A 22,466-nucleotide genomic window follows, 5' to 3' on the forward strand; every position below is an offset into this window, starting at 1 on the left:
CTGCTGCCCTATACTGCAGCAGACCTTCAACGGTATAGGGACTGAGAGTTTTGTCACAGGGTCATTTAAAAAATGACAGGCAGAGGAAGAGGCAGGCCGTTCCGCAGGGGTGGTAGGGGTAGGGCAGGAGCAACAGGCTTGAGCCAAAGTGGGAAGTTGCAGAAGGTGCGTTCAATTACTTTAAAGGACGCACCAGACTTGGTTGAGTGGCTCGCTCAGCCTTACTCTTCTGCACCCTCCTCATCCTCTCAATCTGCACCCTCTTCTTCACTCTCTGCTATGTGCACCCCCAAAGACACTACCACCAACAACACCACCACCACCACATACCTTCCGCTTGAGTCACAGGAATTATTTTCCGATCCATATCAAGAGGACATTTCTGATGCGCAGCCACTCTTGGTATTGGATCAGGAAGAGGAGGTAGCAACAACCGCTACTCAGCAGTCTAACAACAGTACCCAGATCAGCCCCGGTGTTGCTGCCTACTCCGAGATCTCTACTTATAGTGGTGGGGAAGGTGACGTTGATGATGACGTGTCTAGTGATGTCACGTGGGTACCCACAAGAGAGGAAGAGGAGGGGAGTTCAGAGGGAGATATGGACCAGCAGATAGGGAGGAGAAGCAGGAATAACTTACATTTCACAGGAGGGACAAAGCAGACTGCAAATGTATAAGGAGCGAGTCATCGACCATGTACGGTCACATCTGGCGCTCCCAGGACACCGGCACCTGGCTCCGCAGTGTGGGCTTTTTTTAAGGTGTCCGCTGCTGACAATAGCGTTGCCATCTGTAATCTTTGCAGTCAACGCATTAGTCGTGGTAAGCCCAACACTCACCTAGGGATGACCGCCTTAGGAAGGCACATGAGCAGCCATCACCGAGCCGAGTGGGAGCACAATTGTTCTCCACTCCACCTTCCATCACGCCAAGCTCACGTTTTTCTGCAAAAAGGCAGGCTTCCGTGGGCCTAATGTTCGAGCGTAAAAAAATGATGACGTCGGATAACCCTCTTGCCCAACGGTTGACGGCTGGCTTGTCAGAACTCATAGCCCGCCAACTACTGCCATATAAACTGGTGGACTCGGAGGCCTTTCGCAAATTTGTGGCCATTGGAAAACCACAATGGAAGGTCCCAGGAAGGAAGTATTTCTCAGAGAAGGGCATCCCAGAGCTATATGGCCATGTTCAGCGGCAAGTGAATGTATCTCTGGCACACAGTGTCGGTGCCAAGATACATCTGACCACAGACACGTGGTCTAGCAAACACGGGCAGGGAAGGTATATCACTTTTACTGCCCACTGGGTGAACCTTCTGACGGCCGTCAAGCATGTAACCCGTGGCACCTGTGTAGATTTGGTTTTACCGCCACGGATTGCATGCAGGCCTGACTCTTCTTCTCCTCCTCCTCCTACTCCATCCTCCTCCCTCTCCTCCTCAGCTGACTCCTCCTTTTCCGCTGCTAGCGTCTCTTCTGCTGCGCCGCCCAAGCTCCCCAGAACCTATTCGACATGCCAGGTGAGACGTTGCCATGCTGTGCTGCGTCTGTTGTGCCTGGAAGCCAAGAGCCACACTGGCCCGGCACTCCTTTCAGCTTTGCGTTCACAGGCAGATCAGTGGCTAAAACCGCTCAATTTGACAGTTCGTAAAGTGGTGTGTGAGAACGGTGCCAATCTGCTTAGCGCATTGAAACAGGGCAAAATCACGCACGTGCCATGCATGGCACACGTCTTAAACTTGGTCGTGCAGCGATTCCTTGTCAAATACCCTGGGGTCCAGGACATCTTGCGGCAGGCAAGGAAAATCTCGGCCCATTTCAGAAGATCTTACACGGCCATGGCTCGCCTTGCTGACATTCAGCGGCGACACAATCTGCCGGTCAGACGTCTTATTTGCGATTGCCCGATGCGATGGAACTCAACCTTCTATATGCTTGATAGGCTGCTCCAGCAGAAACGTGCAGTTAACGTCTACCTGTATGAACTCTGTGGCAGAACCGGTTCTGGGGAGCTGTTTTTTTTTCACCGCGCCAGTGGCTGCTCATGCGCGATGCATGCAGACTTCTGCGCCCATTTGAGGAGATCACCAAACTGGTCAATCGCAGCCATGGCGCCATCAGTGACATGGTACCTTATGCCTTCATTGCGTCGTGTCATTGATCAAGCTGTGGAGGAGCAGGAGCGGGAAGATGAGGAAGTCGCAATGCTGGATGAATTCCCAGGGGGGGCTACTCTATCTGAGACAAGTCAACAACAGGAGTCTGAAGAGGAGTCAGAGGAGGATGGTACCGGGGCGGATGAGGAGGAGCAAGAAGAGCATGCTTTAAACCTTTCTGGGATCCCTGTTGTGCGTGCATGGGGAGAGGAGAATTATCGACATTATCCTGGATGATGAGCAGGAGCCAGGCCACCACACCGCTTCCACTTTAGTGCAAATGGGGGCCTTCATGCTCCAGTGTTTTAATAGGGACCCCCGTATAAAAAGCATAAGGGTCAAGGACCAGTACTGGGTGGCAACGTACTTAGACCCCCGGTACAAACACAAAATGGCGGAAATGTTGCCGCCGTCACAGAGGGCTGTCAGAATGCAGCACTTCCATGCCTTGCTTCGAGAAATGCTGCATTCTGCTTTTGCGTGCGCTGGCAGAGGAGCAATTCCCACTCCCAGAGATAGGAATTGCGGGTACCAATCCAACAGCGCCTGCAAGAAGAGGCCGGTTTAAAGATGTGTTGGTGACTTCGGATATGAGGTCATTCTTTCAGCTGACCCATCGACAGATGTCATCCGGATCCAGCATCAGGGAACGCCTAGACTGTCAGGTGTCTGACTACATCGGGTTAACGGCCGATGTGGACGTTCTGAGGAGTGATGAACCCCTGGACTACTGGGTGGGCAGGCTTGACCTCTGGCCAGAGCTTGCCCAATTTGCAATCGAACTGTTGACTTGCCCCTCATCCAGTGTCCTGTCCGAAAGGACGTCCAGCGCAGCAGGGGGATCGTGACCGATAAGCGTACTCGCCTAGCTCACGACAGTGTTAACTACCTCACATTTCTAAAAATGAATGAGGCATGGATCTCGGAGGAATTCAACACATGTGACCAGTAGACCAAGTATATGTCTTTAAACACTTTTTTTAATCGAGCACAGAGACCTTATTTCTTCATTTGGCTCACTTCCTTGTCCTGCACACCGTACTATATGCCCATACCCTCCTCTTTAAAGAGGTTGAGCGGTGTCATATTTCTACTGGGGCTACTTATTATGAGGGGCTCCCACCATCCCTGTGCTGTGCTGACTTCCTCCTGGGGCTGCTTATTATGAGGGGCTCCCACCGTCCCTGTGCTATGCTGACATCCTCCTGGGGCTGCTTATTATGAAGGGTTCCCACCATCCCTGTGCTGTGCTGACTTCCTCCTGGGGCTGCTTATTATGAGGGGCTCCCACCGTCCCTGTGCTATGCTGACATCCTCCTGGGGCTGCTTATTATGAGGGGCTCCCACCATCCCTGTGCTGTGCTGACTTCCTCCTGGGGCTGCTTACGGTGCAGGTGTCAGTGCTGTATATCACGGTGCTGATGTCAGTGCTCTCTATCACGGTGCTGTTGTCAGTGCTGTATATCACGGTGCTGGTGTGAGTGCTTTATGTCACGGTGCTGATGTCAGTGCTCTCTATCACGGTGCTGCTGTCAGTGCTGTATATCACGGTGCTGGTGTGAGTGCTTTATGTCACGCTGCTGATGTCAGTGCTCTCTATCACGGTGCTGTTGTCAGATGACTCTATCATGGTGCAGGTGTCATTGCTGTATGTCACGCTGCTGATGTCAGTGCTCTCTATCACGGTGCTGGTGTCAGATGACTCTATCACGGTGCAGGTGTCATTGCTGTATGTCACGCTGCTGGTGATCATCTCCTGCACCCTCTTCTTTGCCTACCCTGGTCCCTGACCTTCCCTCTTCTCCATTGCCTTCATGCGCTCCACAGTCCTGAATTGTCACAACAATTTCCCATATAAAAAAAGAATGCTTGTAGTTGTCGATCCCAGATTCACCTCATACATGTGTTATGTCATTGGCCATGTGGTGGGACTATGTTTGCACAGCTATTAATTATTTTGTGGCTGCAAATTTGACCTGTAGGTTTGCGAAGTTCGCCTCCCATTGAAGTCAATGGGGCCCGCCGCGAACGTTCCGGTTCGCGAACTATCGGCCGCGTTCGCGAAACGTCCCGTCGGAAGTTCGTCCATCACTATTCCTGAGGGCTCACTGCTGTTGGCTCTATCTCACCTAGAGGCAGGTCTCACGCATGTAACACAAAATAAGGCTATGATAGGGCAAAGCTTATACAGCTAGCGGACAGAGCTGATAGATCATAATGACACACAGCTCATTGCAGGACAGAGCGGTCACTCATAGCATAACATTGAAAATAAAAATGACTGATTGACATACAAGAAGTACTGGATTGTAAAATTTATGAAAAAAAAAAATTAAAAAGCTTTCAACATCTGAGAAGAAAGAGAGGGAAAGAAGATGTGTGTTGTACTGGTAATAGTAGAATGTATAAATAAATATTTTAAAAAAATATTATTTACTACACAATTAACTGAAAAGTCGCAGCCATGTGATTAAGCATTAAACCGGTGAGAACCTGATTAAAAGGGGGGGGGGGAGGGACAAAAAAAGTAGAAAAATGCTAAAGCTAATAAAAGAGGAACTGTACTGCACAAATGCTGTCTACATCTCATCGATCTTCATCGAGCTATCTATCTCTATAGACGACGTTAATTTCTTGTGGGAAAAAGAAGACCATAGGGGACTTGTCAGAAATGGATAGATGTAAACTAGAGGAGACAACCTGGATAAAGAAAATTTGTTTAGAATATAACCTTAACCAGTTGCCACTCGCCATATAGCAGAATGACGGCGGCAAGGTGGTTTCAATATTCTGACCAGACGTCATATGATGTTGTGATCAGGATATTTAGCCGCTGCGCACCTCATGGCAATCGTTGTTGTGGTGTGTCAGTGTGACACACCACAACTACGATCTCGGTAAAGAGTCTCTGACGGAGACTCTTTACCAAGTGATCAGCTGTGTCCAATCACGGCTGCTCACAGTGTAAATAGAAAGAGCCGTTGATCTGTCAGACACGAGTAGAGGAGAGCCGATCGGCTGCTCCTCTGACAGGGGGGTCTGTGCTGATCGATTATCAGTGCAACTACCCCAAGGATGCCCACACTGGACCACCAGGGACACCACCAGACCACCAGGAATGCCCAGCACCAGGTATGCCACCCTAGACCACCAGGGATGCCAGTCAGTGCCCACAATGGATGCCAGCCAGTGCCCACAATGGATGCTAATCAGTGCCCACAATGGGTATCGCTGATTGGCATGCATTATTTGGCACTTATTGGCATCCATCCATCCAATACTGTACACTACAATGCCACCCATCAGTGCCCATCCATGCTGCCTCTCAGTGCCCATTCGTGCCGCCTCTCAGTGCCCATTCATGACGCCTATTAGTGCCCATCCATGCAGCTTATCAGTGCCCATCCATGCTTCCTATCAGTGCCTATCCATGCCCATCTGTGCCGCCTATCCATGCCCATCTGTGCCACCTATCCATGCCCATTTGTGCCACCTATCAGTGCCAATTTGTGCCACCTATCAGTGCCTATCTGTGTCGCATATCAGTGCCACATATCAGTGCCGCATATCAGTGCCACATCAACAGTGCCCATCAGTACCACCTTATCGTTGTCCATACCTGCAGCCCCGTCAGTGCCCATCAGTGAAGGAGAAAATGTACTTATTTACCATGTTTTGTAACTGAAACAAAAAAAAACATTTTTTTTTTCAAAATTTTCATTTTTTTTTATTTGTTTTGCAGAAAATAAAAATCCCAGAGGCGATCAAATACCACCAAAAGAAAGCTCTATTTGTGGGAACAAAATTATAAAAATTTAGTTAGGGTACAGTGTAGCATGACCGTGCAATTGTCATTCAAAGTGCGACATCGCTGAAAGCTGAAAATTGGTCTGGCCAGGAAGGTGTAGCAGTGCCTGGTATTGAAGTGGTTAAATAGCTATGATGTATAAATATCTGGCTGTTAAAATATGCTCATGTGCAGATGTGCACAAGACAAAAACCAATAGTAATGATAAGAATATTGTGAAAATGGTGGATGAAGGAAGGACTATAGAGGAAAGCAATCAGATTAGACTACTCACCTCTATTTCCTCATTCAGGCCTCCAGGGGCAAGGGAGTCCAAGATATCAATCCAATATATCTCCCTCTGACAGAGGTGTTTAAAACGCTCTGCCAGTGGGAACGCACTGGAAATGGACTCTATAATCCAGACCCGACGAGGAATGGTCACGTTTTCTGAGGAAGTGTAGGGGAACACTGTGCGTGTCGTCTCCTGCCTGTACGAGACAGAGGTGCTCCCCAAACCTCTTTCTCAAAGTGCATATGGTTTTGCCCACGTAGTGCAAACCGCACAGGCAAATCAAACAATAGACTACAAACTCTGTAGAACAGATAAAAGTGCTACAGATCTGGTAGGTTTTTCCTTTATTTGTAAACTTGTTTTGACCATGATTGACAGTGTGCCCGTCCACTGACTCAGTTGATCTTCATAAAATGAATCAGTTTTGGATCACCAGCTACCAAGCACCTGATGATGATGTAACTGAATAATTTTTTTCATGCATGTGACATCCCTTCAAGACTGCCTATGCTGATGCTGAGTGACTATCCTATTCCTCCTCAGTGTTCATTGTTGATAGCTTGTAAGAACATTTTTGGTTCTGGGCATTACCCCCAGTGGCTAAGGCCCAATTTTTCTGCCCCTGTTTAACAGGGGCATATAATTACAATTTTTGCTGTAATATTTTGCAGCGGGGCTTGTTCCTGCACTCAACTAGAGTATCTGTGAGGGGTTGCAGTGTTGTGGCACCAGCTCCAGTGCCTAAAGCCCAATTTTTCTGCCCCTGTTCAACAGGGGTGTGTAATTACAATTTTTGCTGTAATATTTTGCAACAGGGTCCGTCCCTGTGCCCACCAAGAGTAACTGTGAGGGCTTATAGTGTTGTGGCAACACCACCACACCACCACCAAAGGCCCAATTTTTCTGACCCTGTTCAACAGGGACATGTAATTACAATTCTTGATATAATATTTCACAGCAAGGCCCGTTCCAGCGCCCACCAAGAGTAACTGTGAGGGCTTACAGTGTTCTGGTACCACCAACTAGGAATGGGCTTTATGTTCGAGTCGAACATTGGCTGTTCGCCAGTTCGCCGAACAGGGAACAATTTTGAGTGTTTGCAGCAAATTCGAAAGCTGCAGAACACCCTTTAAAAGTCTATGGTAGAAATCAAAAGTGCTAATTTTAAAGGGTTATATGCATGGTATTTTCATAAAAAGTGTTTGGGGACCTGGGGCCTGCCCCAGGGGACATGTATCAATGCAAAAAAAGTTTTAAAACCGGACGTTATTTCGGGAGCAGTGATTTTAATAATGCTTAAAGTGAAACAATAAAAGTGAAATATTCCTTTAAATTTCATACCTGGGGGTGTCTATAGTATGCCTGGAAAGGGCGCATGTTTCCCGTATTTAGAACAGTCTGACAGCAAAATGAAATTTCTAAAGGAAAAAAGTAATTTAAAAGTACTCGCGGCTATCACGAATTGTCGGTCTGACAATACCCATAAAAGTTCATTGAAAAAAACGGCATTAAAAAATGTGTGGGGGGTCCCCCTCAAAATAAGGGCCTGGTATGGATTTTAAGGGGAACCCCGTGTCAAAATGGAAAAAAATGTGTGGGGTCCCCCCAAAAATCCATACCAGACCCTTATTCGAGCATGTAAACTGGCAGGAAAAGAGGGGGAACAAGAGAACGCCCCCCTCCTGAACCATACTAGGTCACATGCCCTCAGCATTGGGAGGGTGCTTTGGGGTAGCCTCACAGCACCTTTTCCCCATGTTGATGGGGAGAATGGCCTCATCCCCAAAACCCTTGCCCGGTGGTTGTGGGGGTCTGCGGGCGGGGGGCTTATCAGAATCTGGAAGCCCGCTATAACAAGGGGATCCCCAGATCTCGCCCCCGTGGGAATTGGTAATGGGGTACAAATGTACCCCTACCATTTCACAAAAAAGTGTCAAGAAGGTTAAAAAACACAAGAGACGGTTTTTGACAAGTCCTTTATTAATGTCTTCTTTTTTCCACTTCTTCTTCCATCTTCTTGTCTTGGTGCTACCTCAAAGCACCCTCCCAATGTTGAGGGCATGTGGCCTGGTATGGTTTAGGAGGTGGGTTCTCTCATCCCACCGCTTTTCCTGCGTTACTGCCAGGTTGCTTGCTCAGATAAGGGTCTGGTATGGATTTTTGTGGGGACCCCCACGCCATTTCTTTTAAAATTTTGGCGCGGGGTTCCCCTTACTATCCATACCAGACCTTAAGGTCCTGGTATGGAATTTAGGGGACCCCCACGCATTTTTTATTTATTTTTTATTTTTTAATTTTGGTTTGGGATTTCCCTGTGGGGAAATTCCCTGCCGTTTTTATCGATGAACTTTTATGTGTATTATCGGACCAACAATTCATTATAGGACACTTATACAGGAAAGGCCGCGCTTATGGAATAGGCCACAATCAGACAGTGATATATGTGAATGTTTATATGCCCCCAGGCCCTATTTCTCTTAATAGTTTGTTAATAGTTCCAGTTTTGTGAAATATAAAAATATATGTAAAAATTAATTAAATCTATTTAAAATAGTCTTTATGAGGTTGCTGCCTCCCTGAAAACACAGTCTACATCAAACAGACTGTGTTTAGAAGTTAGATAATATTTGTGGGCTGCTGGCGCTACCTCGAACTGATGTTACATCCAAACCTACATTAACATTTTAGTTTCCCTGAGGCTCTATATACGCTAAATCCTGTGTTTATTATTATCACCCAATTACTGTGATTATGTCAAACAGGTTTTTACTTAATATCCTGAATCCAACCCCATGCGACTACACAACATTTATATTAATTACCCTACATAAATAAACTCCCTGAGTACTTCACTTTTTCACCAAGAAAAGAATAAGATCCCAAAAAGGTTATTAATCAAGAACCCAAAAAACCCCGACCACATATAAAAAATAAAGGTCAGAAACACCGAGCAATACTCAAAAATGTTCTGTGATACTGAAAAAAAAAAAACTTTTTTGTGATACTGAAAAAAACTTTTTTTTTTTTCCGGACTTTATTCACATTCATTTTTATTTGTATTTTATTTTTATTTTTATACGACTTCTGCATTTTTTTTGTATTTTTAAGGAGGTTGTAATTATTCATAATTTTTGTGATCCCTTAGACAACAATAATTCTTCTACCTATTAGGTTTTTTGGGGTCTTATAGTACAAATAATAATTAACACAAGAATGGTGCACGTGTAGTGGAATTATAGGGTCACACTTTCCCTTTAAGGGGATCTTTTTAGTATCACAGAAGGTTTTTTTCAGTATCACAAAAAAGTTTTTTTCAGTATCACAAAAAAGTTTTTTTTTTTTTTTTTTTTTTCAGTATCACAGAACATTTTTGAGTATTGCTCGGTGTTTCTGACCTTTATTTTTTATATGTGGTCGGGGTTTTTTGGGTTCTTGATTAATAACCTTTTTGGGATCTTATTCTTTTCTTGGTGAAAAAGTGAAGTACTCAGGGAGTTTATTTATGTAGGGTAATTAATATAAATGTTGTGTAGTCGCATGGGGTTGGATTCAGGATATTAAGTAAAAACCTGTTTGACATAATCACAGTAATTGGGTGATAATAATAAACACAGGATTTAGCGTATATAGAGCCTCAGGGAAACTAAAAGGTTAATGTAGGTTTGGATGTAACATCAGTTCGAGGTAGCGCCAGCAGCCCACAAATATTATCTAACAATTCATTATAGCCGCGAGTACTTTTAAATGACTTTTTTGCATTGATACATGTCCCCTGGGGCAGGACAAAGGTCCTCAAACCCTTTTTAGGATGATAACTTGCATACTAGCCTTTAAAATTAGCATTTTTGATTTCTCACTTTCAAGTCCCATAGACTTTAACAGTGTTTGAGAGTTTGCGCAAATTTTCGGTCTGTTCGCATGTTCTGGATAAGATCCGAACCGGAGGGTGTTCGGCTCATCCCTAACCAGGACTAGGTCCAACCCAGTTGGGCAAAGATGGACTGTTGCAAATGTAATTTGGCAGATAAGAAGACCGATTCCAAATGCCGGTAATAATGTCTATCTTTTATAGCAATTGATGGAACCATGGTGAATACCAATATCAATAACAACATGTATTGAGGGTAATGTTCTATTCTCGCCCTACGTGCCTTGAAACAGATGATATAATTGTTCTCCCTCTTACCTATCTACTGTTACACGTTCAGTGCTTTACAATAGTTCTCATAATACAAGTTTAATGGTAAATGCTGTTGTTAATTTATGCAGCACCACCGAAATCAATAATATATTTGTACAGTGAGTTGATTTCATGCAACTGTTTATACCTAGAAGCTGTATTATAATGATAATACTAATTATAATGACTACACCTAATTATATTTCTGCGGGTTACAGAGCAAATCTGGGGTTACAGAGCAAAATAAAGCTGACATGCGTTGCGAAAGGCCCGGAATTTAATTTATTCCTCTGCAAATCTCTCTGGAGTGGGGACTCTGGGTTGGGGTTGTGGCATCACCACTGAGGGAGTGGAGACAGTCTGTGTAGGTGCAGCAGAGGATGCAGAAGCTGCATTAGTAGGAACTGTTAAATTCTGTGCCTGTTCTTTCAGCTTAACGTAAACCTCCTGTAAGGATTTCATTGCCTGTGTGAGAGCTGTGTGGTACTGACAAATCTCCATCACTGGTGAGGTTCTTCCTGCAGGCTCAGACATGGCTGTTTGATACTGTTATGTACCTTATCATACAGCCTGAATTGTAGGAGGAGACTTCTCTTACAGCCCTGGCTCAGGAGCCACTGGAGTTGGGACAGTAGCCTTGAGAGCACAGTGAGGTAAGAGTGCCTGTGAGATCTGTGGTAGCTGGCACAGATGGGTGGATGATGGATCACCAGGGAAGATCGGAATGCGGTTGGCAGATGCAGTCAGTGATCCGGTGAGCTGGGTGATGCAGGATCAGCAGCAGGTTGGAGCAGGGTGAGACAAACCGGGCCCCATTTTGGAAAGTAGATACCCCAAGCTATTTTCTGAGAGACATGGTGAGTATTTTGCAGATCTGATTTGTTTTGGAGAATTAAGAAAGAAAAGGATTTTTTTTTTTTAAGTAAAATCCCTAAATAAAGGGATAACAGTACCCCCCCCCCCCCCCGATACAGTGGAAATTTTAAAGCGAACACAGTTTTATTTTTATCATAAAAAAAATATTTATTAAAAAAAAATGGTAAAACAACATATAAACAGACATAAAAAGTCCATACAGAATCTCAATGTATGGATACATAAATGTACAGTCTTTAACCACTTCCCGACCAGCGCACGACGATGTACGTCGACAGAATGGCACGGGCAGGCATATGGGCGTACATGTACGTCCCTTTAAATTTGCTGCCCTGCCATCGGGAGCGCGCCGCCGGCGGCGCGCTCCCGCGCTGGTCGGGACCCCCGTGAGTCCGGTCGCGGGACCCGCGGACTCGATCGCCGCGGGCATCCCCGCGATCGTCTCACGGAGCGGCCGAATGGAGAAATGCCGTTGTAAACAACATTTTTCCATTCTGCCTAGCAACTAGTGACGCTGATCTCTGCTCCATGTGATTGGAGCAGAGATCAGTGTTCACTAAATGAAAGCCCAACCCCCCCACAGTTAGTAACACACCCCTAGGAACACTTAACCCCTACACTGCCACCACTGGTTAACCCCTTCACTGCCAGTGTCATTTACACAGGAATCACTGCATTTATATAGCAGTGATTACTGTATAAATGACAATGGTCCCAAAAATGTGTCAAAAATGTCCGATGGGTCCCCCACAATGTCGCAGTCACAATAAAAATCGCTGATCCCCGCCATTACTAGTAAGAAAAAAAATAATAAAAAATTATTAATAAAAATGCTATAAAACTATCCCTATTTTGTAAACGCTATAACTTTTGCGCAAACCAATCAATAATCGCTTATTGCGATTTTTTTTACCAAAAATAGGTAGAAGAATACGTATCAGCCTAAACTGAGGGAAAAAAATGTTTTTTTATATATTTTTGGGGGATATTTATTATAACAAAAAGTAAAAAATAATGCGTTTTTTTCAAAATTGTCGCTCTATTTTTGTTTATAGCGCAAAAAATAAAAACCGCAGGGGTGATCAAATACCACCAAAAGAAAGCTCTATTTGTGGGAAAAAAAGGACGTCAATTTTGTTTGGGAGCCACGTCGCACGACCGCGCAATTGTCAGTTAAAGCGACGCAGTGCCGAATCGCAAAAAGTGGTCTGGTCTTTGACCAGCAAATTGGTCTGGTCTGAAAGTGGTTAAAAGAATAGATTTTCTATTTTTTAAATTTTCAAAACTTCGTGACAAAAAGTGAGATCTGCAAAATACTAACCATGCCTCTCAGCAGATAGCTTGGGGTGTCTACTTTCCATAATGGGGTAATTTGTGGGTTTTGTACTGCCCTGACATTTTAGCACCTCAAGAAATGAAATAGGCCGTCATAAACTAAAAGCTGTGTAAATTCCAGTAAATGTACCCTAGTTTGTAGATACTATAACTTTTGTGCAAAACAACAAATATACGCTTATTGGGATTTATTTAGCCGTGACATGTGGCTGAATACATTTTGGCCTAAATGTATGACTAAAATTATGTTTATTGGATTTTTTTATAACAAAACGTAGAAATATTTTCTTCTTTTAACATTTTCAATTTTTTTTAAATTTATATTGCAAAAAAAAAATCCCAGAGGTGATAAAATACCACCAAAATAAAGATCTATTTGTGGGAAAAAAAAGGACGCACATTTGCTTTGTGTACAGCGTTACATGACCAGATAAAGCAACGCAATGCCAAATTGTAAAAAGTGCTCTGGTAATTAAAGGGGGTAAATCCTTTCTGAGGCTGAAGTGGTTAAGGTAAAAAAAACCTTCATCCTTTCCATCCTCTGTAATAATTCCTGTAACATCCTAGTATATGATCTATATCTATGGAGATGTGGAGTCACTGGGGTATCCACCATCAGAAATTCTGCTGTTTTATTTCATAAACCCCCCAGATTCTTTCCTTTTATTTATCAATTTCAGAAGAAAAACAGGGTACATAAGGAGGTGACTGAGCTGTCACAGCGCCCCCTCTTTATACTGTGTAGACATAAGTTCTACAACAGCTTCACCTTTATCAGCTTCCCTAATAACAAGATCTTTCCTCTGTATAACATTCTGTATATCCTGATATTCCGCTCTAGTAATGTTATGTTACTTTTCACTAAATGGGAATAATTCCTCATATTCATCTTATAATATAATATCATGTGTCTGGATTTGTCTCTGCAGGTTGGATTGGTGTGATGTGACTTCCTCCGGCTGTGATGATCTCCGATCCATTCTTATCAATAATCGATCCCTCACCACACTGGAATTATCAGAGAATAATCTGGAAGACTCTGGAATAAAACTTCTATGTGAGGGGCTCAGACATCCTGACTGTACTCTGCAGAGGCTGATGTGAGAATTATCCTATAAATTATATAATATTCTGCAGGATTCTGGTATAAAACTTCTATGTGAGGGATCCAGACATGTCACCTAGATGGAAGTTATACAAAGACAGACTTCTGATTGGAGCGGATATCACTGGGAGTTCCCATCATAGTCATTCAGGTCACTTGCTGTTATTGGCTTTCATCCCCTCCCCCCTCCACTGACTATCAGAGATCAGACTTTGGCTGGGGTCACACTGGAGGTCACAGCGACTCACAGCAGGGGGTCCAGTGCATCTCCATTCACCATTTCAGGTCCAATTTAAGCCTGAATTTTGGGTTGAATTTGGACCTGAAACAGACCAGAAGACGCACAGGACTCCGTATTCTCTTCATTCAGTGACCAATCATAGACAGATGGTCCTCAATTAGAATCTGGAATGACAGAGCGAGTCTCTAGATCAGAAGTGACCCCTAGATGCCAATAAAATCCCCCCATCCTTGTAGATATAAAATTGTCACCTCACTGAGCCTCAAAGAGAAGTCCTAGTCATTTCATCTACAAGCCCAGCAGGGGACGAGGCCGATACAGTGAGAAGGCCCTGAACTGTCTGCCAGACATTGATTTATATCAGTGATCAGAGGTATCTTTTTTATCTCTAATACATAAAATATGAGTTGCAGAGAGATGGAAATAATTGGTCCTGATTGTAGACATGTTGGGTTACATGTACATATAACATTGTATGTGTAGTGAGGATAGAATCCAGGAGAACCCCCAGAATGGTTCTATGGAGTCTGATCACACCAGACAAGCACTGATTGGTCTTGTTGGGATCAGACTGACATGCCGGTGTTACCAATCCTCATCCATCAGAACCATTAATGACCCATTTATCTCTGGTTCCTTCAGAACACAGGACCGGCTTGTGGGCTGGGCAGAGAGCACCCCCAGGGTTGATTGGCTGATGGATAAACTTCACCCACATCCATAAATTGAGGATCCTAACAAACTAGTGTAGCTCTGCTCTATATTACACAGACCAGCAACCTACCTGCAGACAGAGGTAAGTGTTACCACAACCCCAGTGTTACTATACGGCTGTGTAACTGTGTAACAAACCACCTAACCACCTGATCCTGATACTTTCAAATAATAATTACACATCAAAAACTATAATACAAAGCAAATACTACATATAACATACAGTATGTCTGCTACCACAACCTCAGTGCTGGAACAATGTGCTGCAGAAAAATGAATTGGTATTAATACACTTTATGCAGAAAACTAACAACTTTATACAGGTAATTGTAGAAATGGAGTTGGTGAGGATTTATAATTGATAACTTATTGGACTCTTTATTTTGTTCATTTATATTATTGAGCACCAATTTTATATTATTCACATCCTCTTGATTTTTCACTTGTTTTTCTGTAATAAGATTGCATATTATTATTTTTCTCATAATTAGCACTTATAATATATAGGTTTTGACTTACAGGTATATCTATATGTTTATTGGTATGAATTTGCCTATTGACATTCATTGTGGGTATTAATAGATTTTTATAATTCATGAACACCAGCACTTTAGCGCAACATCATTTTTCTTTTTATTATCTTTTAACCGTTAGTCTTTCGGTAATGTTTGCTGCTTTTCAATTAGAGTCACAGCTTTAGTATTTCTTCCTATTTCTCATACTAATAATACTACAGGCAGGCAGTTAATTATATTAGCTGCAGTATATCAGTATATACGTCCCAGCTTTGTGCAGCTACATCTCCCTGCAGGCCATTAGTATGTCTGAAAGGACAACAAGGAGAGGCAGACAGTCATGAGCCAATAAAAGAGGGCAAGCAGGCTCTGTGTCTAGAGACAACAGTGCTGGTCGTGGACACAGTGCATCCTCGTCAGCACGTGGCCGTGGGACACACTTGTCCTTTTTTTCGGCAGCTGGCTATGTTGAGCCGTAACATGCCAAAGACTTGGTAGAGTGGATGACAAAGTCGTCCTCATCCTCTCTCACTCAGGCTCAGGGTACTTTGTCTGGCAAAGCAGCTGCCAACGCGTCCTCTTCCCTCGGCTCAATGACATCACTCCTTCTCTAGCCCCACCATGTCCTCCTGAGGAGTCCCCCGAACTGTTTGACCACATTGTTGGGTACATGCTCCAGGAGGATGCCCAGCGTTTTGTAGGCTCTGATGATGGTTTCCAGCTAGGGGAAGGCAGTAACATGAGCCCGGAGAGAGGGGGTGCCCAAGAAGGACAGCAATCTGACAGTCATGTTCCCCCAGCTGCAGCATACTGCCAGGTTTGCTCCAGTGATGAGGAGGGAGGAGATGATGAGGTCTCTGACTCCACAAGGAGGAGGAGGCACAACTTCAATGAGGCAGGATGCCCTCCAGGGGCCAGCTTAAAGGCAGCACACCAACTGCATTACACCGCAGAGCTCTGCATGTGCAGGGCGCTGCTGTCTCTGCACATTATTCCATCTTTGTTGTGGGCCTTTTTGAGATGAGTGCATCAGATCGCACCACTGCTATTTGCAACATATGTCTCAAGCTTATCTCGTCTGGCCAAAACATCACCCACTTGGGCACCACATGCTTGACCAGACATATGTTGACCAGCCAAGCAGTTTGTTGGCAAACGTACCTAAAAGACCCACACCAAAGAACAAAGCGGATCTCTTCTTGCTCCTCATCAGCTGCGATCTCCAACCTCACTATACCTTCAGTCCTCTCTGAAACTTGCACTGAAAGGAATAAAGGTGTAGAATTAGGTATGTCACAGCTCTGCCCCAACTGCTGCACAGCCGAAAGAAGTTTGCTCCCAGCCATCCACATGCCCAGCGGTTGAATGCTAGCTTGGCTAAATTGCTAGCACTTCAACTGCTGCCTTTTCAGTTGGTAGACTCTGCCCCCTTCCATGAGTTTGTGTAATGTGCGGTTCCTCAGTGGCAGGTTCCCAAACGCCACTTTTTCTCACGGAAGGCGATTCCGGCTCTCTACCAGCATGTAGAAGGCAATGTCTTGGCCTGGCTGGACAAGGCGGTCAGCGGTAAGATGCATATTACAGATCATGGTCCAGCGGCCTGGCTGGACAAGGCGGTCAGCGGTAAGATGCATATTACAGATCATGGTCCAGCAGGCATGGACAGGGACGTTGCCTATCTTTCCCGGCACATTGGGTGACTCTGCTGGCAGCTGGGAAGGATGCAGTACAAGGTTCAGTAGTGTTGGAGGTTGTTCTGCCACCATGCCTCCAAAATGCTACTATTGATGATTCTGAAACACCTCTCTCCTCCACCCCCTCCTCTTCTTCTTCCTCCATGGCCTCTTTCTGTGCTTTGTCCTCGGAACCAGCAGTGCTCCATAGGCGTTCAAGTGGCTACGCGAAGTACGCAGGCAAAAAGATGCCATGCTTACCAGCTTAAGCCAGGAATGGTGGTTTGTGACAATAGCACCAACCTCCTCTCTGCCCTCTGACAGGGACAACTGACCCATGTGCCCTGTTTGGCTCACGACCTTAACTTGGTGGTGCAGCGGTTCTTGGGAAGGTACCCGGGCTTACAGGATGTCCTGAGTCAGGCCAGGAAAGTCTGTGTGCATTTCGGCTGGTCATATAATGCCAGTGCTCAGCTAGCTGACCTCCAAAGGGAATTTAACCTGCCAAAGAACCGTCTAATCTGTGACATGCCCACCAGGTGGAACTCAATGTTGGCCATGCTGCAGCGGCTGCACACACAGCCATCAATGAGTACCCGTGACTATGACACTAGGACAGTGTCAGAGGAACTTGTTTTTTTCCCACACCAGTGGGCCATGATCAGGGATGCATGCACTGTCCTGTCACCATTTGAGGAGGCCATGAGGATGTTGAGCGCTGACAGTGCATGCATCAGTGACACTGTCCCTCTTTTTCCACCTGTTGGAGCACACGCTGCGTGGAATAATGGAAAGGGCACTTGAGGCAGAACAGAGGCAGGAAGAGGAGGACTTCCTTACCTCTCCCCTTTATCGAGACAATGTTCCTGCTGGCCCGCAGATCACACAGGAAGAGGGGGAGGAGGAAGAGGAGTATTGTGTCAGCATGGAGGTGGAGCCTAGCACTTAGTATCAGCAGCAGTCTTTAAGGGATCATTTACAGTCCCAAGAAACCCATGGACTTGTACATGGCTGGGAGGAGGTGGCTGCGGATCATGTCACCCTTAGTGACCCAGAGGACTCCAGACCGAATGCCTCAACTAACCTATGCTGCATGGCTTCCCTGATCCTTCAAAGCCTGCGGAAGGATCCTTGTATTCATCGGATTAAGGAGAGGGATCATTACTCGCTAGCAACCTTCTTTGATCCACGTTACAAGGGTAAGGTTGCGGACCTTATCTTGCCATCGCAGAGGAAGCAGAGGATGAAACATCTTCGGGAGGCCTTGCAGAAAGGTGCAACGTGTCCCAGAGACTGGGAGGTTACAAATTCCTGTTCCTGGACAACGTGTTGCTGAGGCTTCGGTCAGTCAAAGAAGTAGCAGGGGAGAAGGTGGCCGCCTGACTGATGCGTTCAATTTTTAAAATCCGCAGCCCCAAGGTATGATCGGTTCCAGCAACCATCGCCAGCGTCTGTTTTACATGGTGCAGGAATACCCAGAGGCAAGATCACACTTGGACATCTTTCCCACCAAAAATCCTCTGGGTTACTGGGTCTTGAGGATGGATCACTGGCCAGAGCTTGCACAGTATGAAATTGAGCTACTGGCCTGTCCTGCATCCAGCGTTCTTTCGGAACGCACATTCAGTGCTGCTGGAGGCTTTGTAACCTGTCCACCGACTTGGTCGATTGACAGACCTTCATAAAAATCAATCAGTCTTGGATCCAGTGGCGACTCCAGCTTTCATATATGGGGGGACAAGGACAAAAGTAGGGGGGCTAACTATAAAACACAATTTTATATATATATTGTGTGTGTGTGTGTTTATATATACACACATACATACACACACATATACATATACACACTGCCTTGAAAAAGTATTCATACCTCGTGGTCCCTCTTCTTCTCTCATCATCTTCTCTCCCCTCCTCCTCTTCCCCCTCCTGCTCAGCATGCTGAGTGCTGAATTTCACTCCCAGGGAATCGTCCTGGGCCCGTTGGTATCTTGGACTTCACTTTTAGTAGTGCACAGCTTTTTGTGTAGTATAAACTATAGGATTGGAAAAGACCTTTGGTGTCCCAAGGAGGGCAGTAATGTGGCATGCTGTGCGCCTCACAGTGAACAATTGGTATGGCCAGATTATGTTAGCAATGGGTAGGGCTTAAAGGGGCATGGTTAAATAAACCAAAAGCTTTCTTGTGTCCATAAAATAAGCTTAGATGTCTGTGAGACTCTTGTGGCACAACAATGTATAGATGTGCTGAAGTGCATTGGAAGCCCACTTGTGCCGTGTACACACGATCGGACTATCCGGCGGACTTGGTCCGGGGGGGACCAGAGTCCGCCGGACAATCCGCACGTGTGTGGGCTCGGCGGACTTTTTGATCCCAAAAGTCCGGCGGACGAACAAAGAAGTTTTAACTCAAAATTGTCCGGCAGACTCAGCAGTCCGGCGGACACTCCGTCTGTCTATATGCTAGTCCACCTCACTTGGGAAATAAACGGACTTGCCCACACAAGGTGAAAAGTCAGTTCATTTTGAACGTGGCTCCAGGTAGACAGGACTAGCAAAGGAAGTCAACGTCGCTGCCTCCATCGGCCAGATTGACACCTCGAGGGCCCCGTCACCAGGTATGGATTTAAAGGGGAACCCTACTCCGAAAAAACGGCGTGGGGTCCCCCAAAGTCCATAGCAGTCCCTTATCCAAGCACGCAGCCTGGCCGGTCAGGAAAGGGAGTGGAGACGAGCAAGCGGCCCCTCCTCCTGAGCCAGGCCACATGCCCTCAACATGGGGGGTGCCTGCGGCCCCCCCACCCCAAAGCACCTTGTCGGGCCTCCACTATCTTCTTATAGCTCTTTTACTAGCGTTGGCCAGTTCTTCTGTTGCTGTCGCCGCCTTCTTCTTCTTCTTCTTCTTCTTCTTCCTTGCGATGTTGACAGAACGCTCTCTCTGGCCGCAATGGCAGGGACGCGTTGTGCGGCGGACATGGTGACCTCGCCCCTTATGATGTCACAGTCCCAGCATCCTCTGGGACAGTGACATCATAAAGGGGCGGGGTCATCATGTGACATCACGCTGTGACCCCACCCCTTGTCCCTATATAAGTCACCACACAACGCGTCCCTGCCATTGCGGCCACAGGGAGAGAGCGTCGGGTCAACGTTGCAAGGAAGAAGAAGAAGAAGGTGAAGGCAGTGATAACGACAGAAGACTGGGCCAACGCTAGTAAAAGAGCTATAAGAAGATAGCGGAGGCCTGGCAAGAAGAACCGAAGAGTGGGACAAGACCCCGAAGTCGGAAGAAGACCCCTGGATGGCGGCGACGTCGAAGAAGAAAGCCGAGCTCCTCCGCTAGTAAAAGAGCTAGCAGAAGATAGCAGAGGAGTCCAGCGAGAAGACCCCATCAAGACGGAAGAAGACCACCGGAGCTGTCTAATAAATTATTTAAAAAACTTGTGTTGTCTTTTTTTATTTATGCTTTTTTTCACCAGGTAAATGGATAGGGGTACATGGTACCCCATACTCATTCACATAGGGTGGGGGGCCGGTATCTGGGGGCCCCCTTATTAAAGGGGCTCCCGGATTTCGATAAGCCCCCCTCCTGCAGATCCCAACAACCAACGGCCAGGGTTGTCGGGAAGAGGCCCTTGTCCTCATCAACATGGGGACAAGGTGCTTTGGGGTGGGGGTGCCGCAGGGCCCTCCCTTCCCCAAAGCACCCACCCATGTTGAGGGCATGCAGCCTGGTATGGCTCAGGAGGGGGGTCGCTCGCTCGTCCCCACCCCCTTTCCTGACCGGCCGGGCTGTGTGCTCGGATAAGGGTCTGCTATGGACTTTGGGGAGCCCCATACGCCATGTGTTCAGCGTAGGGCTTCCACTTTAAATCCATACAAGGTGACGGGGCCAGCGAGGTGTCAATCTGGCCGATGGAGGCAACGACATTAACTTCCTTCACTAGTCACGTCTATCTGGAGCCACGTTCAAAATTAAAGGACTTTACTCCGTGTGTGGGCAAGTCTGTTCATTTAAAAAATTCATCAGACTCCCGCCATAGTCCAGCAGATTGTCCGCCGGACCTAGTCCGCTGGAAAATTCCGGTCGTGTGTGGGCAGGTTGTCCGATCATGTGTACGCGGCATTGCACTTCATGGAGTGCCTGAATGCAAAAAAAAAAAAAACCTGCACTACCACACACAGCTGTGCACGTGCTTGCTCAGTGGGGGGTGTTTCTGCTGATCCACTCTAAGCTGGTGGATGACGTGTCCGCTCCGCTATTCAAAGTGGACACAGACACAGTCCTGCTCTCCTCTATAGGACAATTGGATGGAAATGGACTGCCTCTCTGGTTCCATCTGATGCCATCCAATCTACCAGACAGATGAAAAATAGGACCTCTGTCCGTCTGTTTTTGATGGACAGGATCAGATTGGATGGTGGTTGGTGTCAGTAGACATCTGCCGCTCCATAGGAGAGACTGCTGTATCCAATCGGGTTCTCCTAAAAAACTGAGAGGACCTGGACCTGATTGGACCACCGTTGTGAAAGGGGTCATAGAGAACGTGTGATAAGAGGAAGAAGCTGATTAAACTTCCTAGAATGACCATATAATAACTCATCTAGCCTCCTGTGCACAGCACCCCATATGACAGATCACAGCTCAGACCATCCCAATTGCATGTTGGGGGAATTCTGGGCAGAGGAAACCTGGAAATTGACAGCAGAAGCCAGCCCAGAGCCCCCCCACCCCTGTATATGTCCACACTATTCCTGACACCTGAAGAGCCTGAAGTAATGAGGAGCCCCTCCTCCACCCCAGGAACACTACTAGGGTTGCCACCTGTCCAGGATTCACCCGGACAGAATGGGTCTTGAATCATGTGCCCGGGTTTTGTACTGCTTGACACCCGGGCACATTACTCACCGCAGACCAGGGACAGACCATTCGGGCAGGGGGGAACATTATAGCACCTGCCACTGTGGAGACAGCAGAAGAGGCACTTCTTCTAAATACACTGTGCCTGTGGTGTGGTGTTGAGGATCCGAAGCTCCTTTCTGTCTCTCTTCCCCCCTTCAGTCTCCTGGAGGGTCTCTCTGATCTCTGACTCAACCCCCCCAATCATTAATGTGGTGAGAGAATCGGAGGCGGAGCTCACTGTAACTACTGTCCAGATGGCTGTTCACACTACATGCAGGGAGATGTGAGCTGAGTTTTTTTTATGACAAAAGTCTCCTAGGGTGGAAAGCTGTAAACTTTCAGGAGCATTTGTTCTGCTGATGCAGTGAAGGGTTAAGTTGACAGGCGAATCGGGAGAGATAGTGAGTGTGTGTGGGGGTGGGGAGTCTGAAGCCCAATCACAGTTGACAGATAACTTCTAAGCCTGAACACTTGTCTGTCTATAAAAACATCCCCAAATCCTCAGTCCAGATCATGTGAAGTCATTTCTGACCATTCATGTAATCCTGTGTGTATGTGGTTCAGTGTAACTTCTGATTGTACAGACTCAGAGATTGGATAACACGGGTTATATGAATGGTCATCAATTACCTTCTCATCATCCAGGTATACAGAGTGCTAGGAGCTGGCTTACCGTATATAGATATGTA

This window comes from Lithobates pipiens, unplaced genomic scaffold (assembly GCF_037356315.1).
Source record: "Lithobates pipiens isolate NorthernLeopardFrog02 unplaced genomic scaffold, aLitPip1_a1.2 Scaffold_8, whole genome shotgun sequence".
NCBI lineage: Eukaryota > Metazoa > Chordata > Amphibia > Anura > Ranidae > Lithobates > Lithobates pipiens.